Consider the following 10748-nt stretch of genomic DNA (forward strand, 5'->3'; position numbering starts at 1 on the left):
TCTGAAGAAAAGACGTGAAAAACTAAGTAAAACAAATACAAACATCAATTCCGGTACCCTAAAAATCAAATGAAGGGATAAAGAACTAGACCAAATAGCAAACGTAAGAAGAAACCGATGGAAAACAGAACGAGGAGAGGTACCAACTGGAGGTCCCCTGCCAACTAACACGGCACAGTGTCGCTATCTTGGAAAACAGACAGCAACAACGCCAGATGGGGTACGGCTGGCAACTTCACCAAGCTCCCAACAGGAGACAGAGCACCTGGCAACCATGGAAACATGCCTTCCCACCCCCTCACCCTTCTGGTACATAGCAGCAAGAGCACCTACAGCCAAGTAGCCCCCACCACCAGGGTCCACAATACGAAACCCTCTCTGCTGGCCCCACCACTCTCTTCCATCTCACTGCTTTTCACCCCCTTTTGCTTCCTTTTCTTTCTCCACTCTACAAAGCCCCATATATCACCTTCCCTGTTTCCACAGGCCCCAGCCATACCGCCACAGTCAGAAAGCCACCAGCCTGCCACTACCCAGGTCTGCCCACCCTCACAAGCCGGCTCCCACCATGCCACTATTTGTTTATTTCTTCTTTTTCCCCCTTTCTCCCTTTTCTTTCTTGCTCCCACCTAGCCCCATACACCACCTCCTACCGAACCTCCACTGTGCCACGGGGACTAGACAGGCACTGGACTACCACTGCTCTGGGTCCGCCCTGCCCCTACCTGCTGGCTCCTACCACGCCATCATTGTTTCCCTTGTTTTCCTTCTTTTTATTCTCCTTTCTCTTCTGTTTTCTTTCTCCCTCCCACCTAGCCCCGTATGACATCCGCCCCCACCTCCCACTGAACCCCCACCATGTGGCATTAGCTAGACAGCCACCAGCCAACCGCTGCCCCAGGCCTGCCCGAACTCCAGTTGCTAGCTCCCGTCATGCCACCATTTTTTCTTCTTCTTTTTTTTTTTTCCTTTCTCTTCTATCTTTTCTTTCTCCTCCTTTCCCACTTGCCCCCAGGTCCACCCTGCTACTGCTCACCGGCCCCCACCATGCTACTATTTTTTCTCGTTCTTTTTTCTCATTCTTCCTTTTCTTTCTCTAACCCACCTAGCCCCATATACCACCTCTCCCCTTCTCACTGACCCCTGCTGCACTACCACAGCTGAAGAACAGCGAGCTCACCAGCCTACCACAGCCCCAGGTCTGCCCTGCCCCCACCCACAGACCCTGCTGCAAGCCACATTTTTAATTTTTTTATTTCATTTCTACCCTTTCTTTCTCCCTCCCACCTAGACACATGTGTCATCTTCTCTCCCTTCCAACTAACCCTGAGACCTACCCAAAACTCACTCACTGAGCCCCACCACACCATCATTTTTTTCCTTTTTCTCTTTCCTTACTTTCCTTTCCCCTTTTCACCTAGCCCCATACGACACCTCTCCCCTTCCCTCCAGCCCCCACCTCATCGCCACAGATACAGTGATACTGGTGCAACAGCCCACTGCTGCCCCATGTCCGCTCTGCCCCACCAACCAGTCCCCACCATGAAGCCATTTATGGTTTCATTTTTTATTTTTATTTCTTTTAATATTTTCTTTTTCATTCTTTCTTTTCTTTCTCTCACCCACCTAGCCCTGTACATCACCTACTTCCCCTTCCCACTGATCCCAGGTCCTCCCCACTTCCACCTGCTGACAACCGCTGTATCAACAATTTTTCTTTTTCTCTCTTTTCTTGTCTTTCCCCTTCCACCTAGCCCCATACACCACCTCTTCCTCTTTTCTGCCAGCTCCAGCCATGCTGCCACATTTAGAGTATTACTGGTGCTCAGCCCTGTTGCTGCACCTAGTTCGCAGCACCCTACACCTCATGCCACTTGACCAGCTGCTGAACAGTGGGAAGCAAACCAGTACCATTCCCCATCCAACATCCCCACCAATCTGGTAAGGTGCTGTGAACACTCCCACACCACTGGACCGACATCAGGAGGCAGACAATGCCCACCCACTCTACCTTCAGATGCCTTACTAAGCCAGTGAACAGTGAAGAAGGTTGAATCTTCCTGATGCTGCCCTGCCCACTGGGACAAGGTGGTAAGAGCTATCAGGCCCACAGACAAGCACGCAGCAAAGCACTTCCAGCCCACCTGCCCCGACATATCAAAACAAAACAAAAAAAGCAGGACAAAAAATAAACATACAATCAATAAAGAAAATGCTGTCTTAATGTCTCAGAGACAGCAGACAATATCAAAACATTTAAAAAAGCAGGACAAGATGGCTCCATCAAGTAACCTAAACAAATAATCAGATGACCTTCCAACAGAAAAGGCAGTGGAACTACCTGATATAGAATTCGAAAGACTAATACTTATGAGTTTCCAAGAGATAGGAAAGAGATCAAAGAAAACACACACACACACACACACACACAAGGAAAAATAGACAAAATCATGGAAAAGACAGACACAGTCAACAAAAGTATAACCAAAATCAAGGAAAACACAGACAAAGCAATAGAAGAATTCAGGAAAATAATACAAGAACAAAATGTCAAAATAAATAAACGATTACAAATCATACAAAAACAGCAACTAAAAATCCAAAAGATAAACAACAAAAATTCAGAAATGGAAACTTGCTAAAAGGTTTTAAGAGGAAATATGAAACAAGGGAAGATACAATCAGCAAGAATGAAGACAAATTTATGGATGCCACTTTGAGGAAAAACCACTGAAAATAATGAAGAAAAATGAAGAACACCTAAGAATTATGTGGGACAGTCAAAAACAAAAATTTGCCTGTGATCAGAGCTCCAGAAAAGGAGGAGAAAATGGAAAGCACAGAAGATTGTTGAAGATTTCCTGGCAGAAATTTACCAATATTATGAAACATGAAAAGCTGACTGTCCAAAAAGCTCAATGAACCCCATATAGGATAGACTTCAAAAGAAAGTCACCAAAACATATCATAATCACACTTGCCAAAACAAAAGACAAAGAAAGAACCCTGAGAGCAGCTCAAGAAAAAAGAAAAGTCACTTACAAAAGGGAAAGGATAAGACTAAGCTCTGATTACTCGGCATAAATTAAGCAGACAAGAATGCAATGGAAAGGCACATATATAAAATGTTGGAAGAAAATAAAACAGCCAACCAAGAATAACATACCCTGCACAACTGTCTTTCAAATACCTTAGCAAAACTAGAACATTTCCAGATAAACAGAAATTAAGGTAATTGGTGAAAACCACGTTGAACTTATAAGAATTATTAAAGGGAGTCTTTTGATTAGAGAACCAACAATTTCAGACAATGACTGGAGTTTAGGACACAGGACAAAATCAGCTACATACCAACATAGGTAATGAACTCTAAATAATAAAACAAAGTTAAAAGACTTAAAACAGGGAGAGACATCAATCTGTAAATGATGACACATCAAAACAATAAGAGGGGGAATAGAACTTTCAAAGGGAGAGGAAGTAAAGGCGATATCAAGTAATAAAATACAGGTTCAAACTTAGGAAGAAAAGGGTAAATTTCAAGGTAACAAGTTAACAAACCTACTTATTAGAATAAAAAAAAAAGAAAAACAAAGACTCAGTAAACACAAAATCTATAATAACAAAATAAAAGAAAACCCACAAACAAAAAAAACTCAGCAAAGTAAGAGGAACAAATAAAACATCAGCACCACAAGAAAAAAAAACACGACAATATGACAGCCATAAACTCACACCTATCAATAATCACAATAAACATAAATGAATCAACAGCACCAGTGAAGAGAGAGTAGGATTTAAAAAAAAAAAAAAAACAATCAATATGCTCTCTACAAGAGACACATCTTAGAAACAAAGACATAAATAATTTAAAATCATAGGATGGAAAATAATTTATCAAGCAAACAGTAACCAAAAAAGGGCAGATGTGGCAATACTGTTGTCATTGTTAGGTGCCATCAAGTCAGTTCCAGCTCATAGCGACCCTATGCACAACAGAACAAAACACTGCCCAGTCCTGTGCCATCCTTACAAGGTTGTTATGCTTGAGCCCACTGTTGCAGTCACTGTGTCAATCCACCTTGTTGAGGGTCTTCCTCTTTTCCGCTGACCCTATACTTTACAAAGTATGATGTCCTTCTCCAGGGACTGATACCTCCTGACAACAATTCTGTCTTAATTATCTAGTGCTGCTACAACAGAAATACCACAAGTCGATGGCTTTAAAGAAGAGAAAATTTATTTCCTCACAGTAAAGTAGGCTAAAAGTCCAAATTCTGGGCATCAGCTCCAGGGAATGGCTTTCTCTCTCTGTTGGCTCTGGACGAAGGTCCTTGTCCTCAATCGTCCCCTGGTTGAATAGTTTCTCAGGCACAGGGACCCCAGGTTCAAAGGAAGTGCTCTGCTCCTGGTGCTGCTTTCTTGATGGTATGATGTCCCCAAATCTCTGCTTGCTTCCCTTTACTTTTATCTCTTATGAGATAAAAGGTAGTGCAGGTCACACCCCAGAGAAACTCCCTTTACACTGCATCAGGGAGGTGACCTGAGTAAGGGTGATGTTACAATCTCACCCAGATCCTCTTAACATAAAATTACAATCACAAAAAGGAGGACAACCACACAATATTGGGAATCATGGCCTAACTAAGTTGACACGTATTTTGGGGGAGACAAAATTCAATCCATGACAAGGTCCAAAGTATGTAAGACGCAGCCTCACCCATCCTTGCTTCTAAAGAGCATTCGGGTTCTACTTCTTCCAAGACAGATTTGTTCATTCTTTTGGCAGTCCATGGTATATTCAATATTCTTCACCAACACCACAATTCAAAGGTGTTAATTCTTCTTCAGTCTTTCTTATTCATTATCCAGCTTTCACATGCATATGATGTGATTAAAAATACCATAGCATTGGTCAGGAGCTCCTTACTCTTCAAGGTGACATCTTTGCTTCTCAACACTTTAAAAAGGTCCTTTGCAGCAGATTTGTCAATGCAATGCATCTTTTGATTTCTTGACAGCTGTTTCCATGGGTGTTGATTGTGGATTCAAGTAAAATGAAATCCTTGACAACTTCAACCTTTTCTCCATTTCTCATGATGTTGCTTATTGGTCCACTTGCAAGGATTTTTGTTTTCTTTATGTTGAGGTGCAATCCATACTGAAGGCTGTGGTCTTTGATCTTCATTAGTAAGTGCTTCAAGTCCTCTTCACTTTTAGCAAGCAAGATTGTGTCATCTGCATAACAGGTTTTTAAAGAGTCTTCCTCCAATTCTGATGCCCCGTTCTTTTTCATATAGTCCAGTTTCTCGTATTATTTGCTCAGCATACAGATTGAATAGGTATGGTGAAAGGATACAACCCTGATGCACACCGTTCCTGACTTTAAGCCATTCAGTATCCCCTTGTTCTGTACGAACAACTGCCTCTTAGTCTATATACAGGTTCCTCATGAGCACAATTAAGTGTTCTGGAATTCCCATTCTTCGCAATGTTATCCATAATTTGTTATGATCCACACAGTCAAATGCCTTTGCATAGTCAATAAAACACAGGTAAACATCTTTCTGGTATTCTCTGCTTTCAGCCAGGATCCATGTGACATCAGCAATGATATCCCTGGTTCCACACCCTCTTCTGAATCAGCTTGGAATTTCTGCCAGTACCCTGCTGCAGCCGTTTTTGAATGATCTTCAGCAAAATTTTGCTTGTGCGTGATATTGATGATATTGTTTGATAATTTCCTCATTCAGTTGGATCACCTTTCTTGGGAATAGGCATAAATATGGATCTCTTCCAGTCAGTTGGCCAGGAAGCTATCTTCCATATTTCTTGGCATAGGTGAGTGAACACTTCCAGAGCTGCATCCGTTTGCTGAAACATCTCAACTGATATTCCATCAATTCCTGGAGCCTTGTTTTTCGTCAATGCCTTCAGTGCAGCTTGGACTTCTTCCTTCAGTACCATCCATAGGTTCTTGATCATATGCTACCTCTTGAAATGGTTGAATGTCAACTAATTCTTTTTGGTATAATGACTCTGTGTATTCCTTCCATCTTCTTCTGATGCTTTGTGCGTCTTTTAGTATTTTCCCCACAAAATCCTTTAGTATTGCAACTCGAGGCTTGAATTTTTTCCTTAGTTCTCTCAGCTTGAGGAACACCGAGCATGTTCCTCCCTTTTGGTTTTCTAGCTCCAGGTCTTTGCAAATTTCATTATAATACTTTACTTTGTCTTCTCAAGCCACCCTTTGAAATCTTTTGTTCAGTTCTTTTACTTCATCATTTCTTCCTTTTGCTTTAGCTGCTCGATGTTTGAGAGCAAGTTTCAGAGTCTCTTCTGACATCCACCTTGGTCTTTTCTTTCTTTCCTGTCTTTTCAATGGCATTTCTTCATATATGATGTCCTTGATGTCATTCCACAACTCGTCTGGTCTTTGGTCATTAGTGTTCAATGCATCAAATCTATTCTTGAGATGATCTTTAAATTCAGGTGGGATATTCTCAAGGCCGTATTTTGACTCTCGTGGACTTACTCGGATTTTCCTCAGTTTCACCTTGAACTTGAATATGAGCAATTGATGGTCTGTTCCACAGTCAGTCCCTGGCCTTGTTCTGACTGGTGATATTGAGCTTTTCCATTGTCTCTTTCCACAGATGTAGCTGATTTGATTCCTGTGTGTTCCATCTGGTGAGGTCCATGTGTATAGCCGCCATTTATGTTGGTAAAAAAAAGGTATTTGCAATGAAGAAGTCGTTGATCTTGCAAAATTCTATCATTCGATCCCGGGCATTGTTTCTATCACCAAGGCCATATTTTCCGACTACCAATCCTTCCTCTTCATTTCCAACTTTCGTATTCCAATCACCAGTAATTATCAATGCATCCTGAGTGCACGTTCAATCAATTTCAGATTGCAGAAGCTGACAAAAATCTTCAATTTCTTCATCTTTGGCCTTAGTGGTTGGTGCGTAAATTTGAATAATAGTCGTATTAGCTGGTCTTCCTTGTAGGAGTATGGATATTATCCTATCACTGACAGCATTGTACTTCAGGATAGATCTTGAAATGTTCTTTTTGATGAGGAATGCAATATTAATCTCAGGTAAAATATGCTTGCAGGCAAAATCAACCATAAAAGAACATTATGTAACGATTAAAAGAACAATCCACCAGGAAGACATAATCTTAATAAAGATCTACACACACAATAACAAGGCTCCAAAGCACACTAAAAAAAAAAAAAAAAAACTCTACTGAAAACAGTAATAGACAGTTCCACGATAGTAGTAGGAGGTTTCAATGCAACTCTCAGTAAAGAAAAGGATATCTAAAAAAGAAACTCAACAAACACCAAAGACCCAAAGAAAATATGAGCCCAAGAGACAGAAAGGGCCATATAAACCCAAGATTCCATCAGCCTGAGGCCAGAAGAACTAGATAGCACCTGGCTACCACCAATGACTGCCCTGACAGGGAACAAAACAGAGAGTCCCTGATGGAGCAGGAAAAAAGAGGGGAGCAGAACCCAAATTCTAGTAAAAAGACCAAACTTAATGGTCTGACTGAGACTGGAGGGACCCTGGAATACATGGCCCCTGTACTCTCTGTAAGCCCAAAATTAAAACCATTAAATGAAGCCAACTCTTCAGACAAAGATTAGACTGGACTATATTTTTTATAAGATATAAGATGATACTTATAAGATATAAGATGAATAGTGTGCTTCTTAGCTCAAGTAGACATATGAGACTAAATGGGCAGTTCATGTCCAGAGGCAAGATGAGAAGGCAAATAGGGACAGGAGCTGGTTGAACGGACACAGGAAATCCAGGGTGGAAAAGAGGAGTGTGCTGTCACATTATAGGAAGAGCAACTAGGGTCACATAACAATGTGTGTATGAATTCTTATATTAGAAACTACCTTGAACTGTAAACTTTCACTTAAAGTACAAGAAAAAATAAAGAAAAAGAAACAAAGATACAAAAGATATAAAGGCCAAAACCAATCAACCTGACCTCACAAATATAGAACACTCCACCCAACAGCAGCAAACTACATATTCTCTTCCAATGCACATGTAACATTATCCATAAGAGACCACATTTTAGGCCACAAAGGAACCCTCCGTAAAATCCAAAATATCAACATAATACAAAGCATCTCTCTGATTGCAATGCCATGAAGTACAAAACAGTAACAAGAAGAGCAAGGAAAAAGAATCGAATACATTGAAACTGAATAAACCTTGTTTAAAACCAAGTGGATAAGAGCAGAAATCAAAGAAGGAACAAAAAATTCATAGAAATAAATGAGAATGAAAACACATCACACTAAAACCTTTGGGACATAGCAAAGGCAGTCCTCAGAGGTCAACTTATAGTAATAAACAGAAACATCAAAAAAGAAGACCAAGCCAAAATCAAAACATTAGCACTGAACTCAAGCAAATAGAAAAAAACGAAAGAAGTCCATAGCCAGCAGAGGAAAAGAAATACTAAAGATTAAAGCAGAAGTAAATGAAGTAGGAACAGAAAAACAATAAACAGAATCAAAAAGACCAAAAGTTGGTTCTTTGAAAAAATGAACAACATAGACAAACCATTGGCCACACTGACAAAAGGAAAACAGGAGATGAAGCAAATAACCCACATAAGAAATGAGATGGGGGACATTACAACAGGCACAACCGAAGTAAAAAGGATCATAAAAGAATATTATGAAAATTCGTACTCTGATAAATCTGAGAAGCTAGAGAGAATGTACAAATTTCTAGAAACATACTCCCTTCCTAAACTAACACAATCTGAGATAAAAAATCTGAACAGATTCATAACAAGAGAAGAGATTAAGAAGGTAATAAAATAAAACACTCACCAAAAAAAAAAAAAAAAGACCTGGCTTGGACGGCTTCTTTGGAGAATTCAACCAAACATTCAAAGAAGAACTCGCACCAGTACTACTAAAACTATTCCAGAGCATAGAAAAGAAAGGAATACTCCCGAAATCATTCTATGAAACCAGAATAACCAGATACCAAAGACACCACAAAAAGAGAAAATTACAGATGAGTATCTCTCATGAATACAGATGTAAAAATTCTCAACAAAATTCTAGACAATAAAATTCAACACCATATCAAAAAGTAATACAAGATGACCAAGTGGTATTCACACCAGGTATGCAAGGATGGTTCAACATTAGAAAATTAATCAACTTATTGCACCACATAAATAGAACAAAAAATAATCACATGATCATCTCAATTGATGCAGAAAAGTCATTTGATACAGTCCAACACCCACTCCCGATGAAAAAAAAAAAAAAACCTCTCAATAAAATAGGAATAGAAATTTCCTCAGCATAATAAAGGCCAAACATCATTCTCAATAAAGAGATGCTGAAAGCATTCCCCCTGAGAGAGAAAACAAGACAAGATTCCCTTTATAACCACTCCTTTTTAACGTTGTGCTGGAAGTCCTAGCTAGAACAATAAGGCAAGAAAAAGAAATAAAGGCATCCAAATTGGAAATGAAGAAGTAAAATTATCCCTATTTGTACATAATATGATCCTATACATAGGGAACCTCAAAGACTCCACAAGAAATCTACTAGAACTAATAGAAAGATTCGGCAGAGTTGCAGGAAACAAGATCAACACACAAAGATCATTTGGATTCCTATACACCAACAAAGAGAATTTAGAAAGGAAATCAGGAAAACAATACCATTTATAATATCTCTTACAAAGATAAAATACTTACAAATAAATTTAACCAGGGACATAAAGACCTATGCAAAGAAAATTACAAAACACTATTGCAAGAAACCAAAAGATATCTTTTGCCCATTTTTCAATTGGATTATTTGTCTTTTTGTCCTAGAGATGTTGATGTATTCTATAGATTTTAGAGATTAAACCCTTGTCAGATATGTTGTAGTCAATTTTTTTTTCACACTCTATAGGTTCTCTCTTGACTACATAATAGAAAAACATACAATGCTCACGGATAGGAAGACTCAACATTGTGAAAATGTCACTCCTATCTAAAGCAAATCTACAGATATAAAACAACCCTGACCCAAATACCAACAGCATTCTTTAATGAGATAGAAAAAGTAATCACCAACTTTATACGGAAAGGAAAGAGGCCCCAATAAGCAAAGCATTACTGAATAAAAAGAACAAAGTAGGAGGCCTCACACCACCTGATCTCAGAACCTACTACACAGCCACAGAACTCAAAACAACCTCGTACTGGTACAACAACAGAAATACAGACCAATGGAACATAATCGAGAACTCAGATGTCAATCCATCCACCTATCATCAGGTGATTTTTGACAAAGGACCAATGTCCATTAAATGGGGAAAAGACAGTCTTTTTAACAAGCAATGCTGGCAAAACTGGATGTCCATCTATAAAAAAATGAGACAGGACTCATACCTCACACCGTACAGAAAAAAATAAATCAAAATGGATCAAAGCTCTGAATTCAAAACCAAAGCTCATAAAGATCATGGAAGAAAAAATACGGACATCATTAGGGGGCCTAATACATGGCACAAATTCAATATAACCCATAATTAACAATGCACAAACAGAAAAGAAACTAGATAAATGGGAGCTCTTAAAAATTATACACTTATGCTGGTCAAAAGACTTCATCAAAAGAGTAAAGAGAGAACCTACAGGCTGGGAAATAAAAAAAATTTGCTATGACATATCCAACAAGGGTCTAATCT

This window comes from Elephas maximus, chromosome 12, assembly GCF_024166365.1.
Source record: "Elephas maximus indicus isolate mEleMax1 chromosome 12, mEleMax1 primary haplotype, whole genome shotgun sequence".
NCBI classification, from domain to species: domain Eukaryota; kingdom Metazoa; phylum Chordata; class Mammalia; order Proboscidea; family Elephantidae; genus Elephas; species Elephas maximus.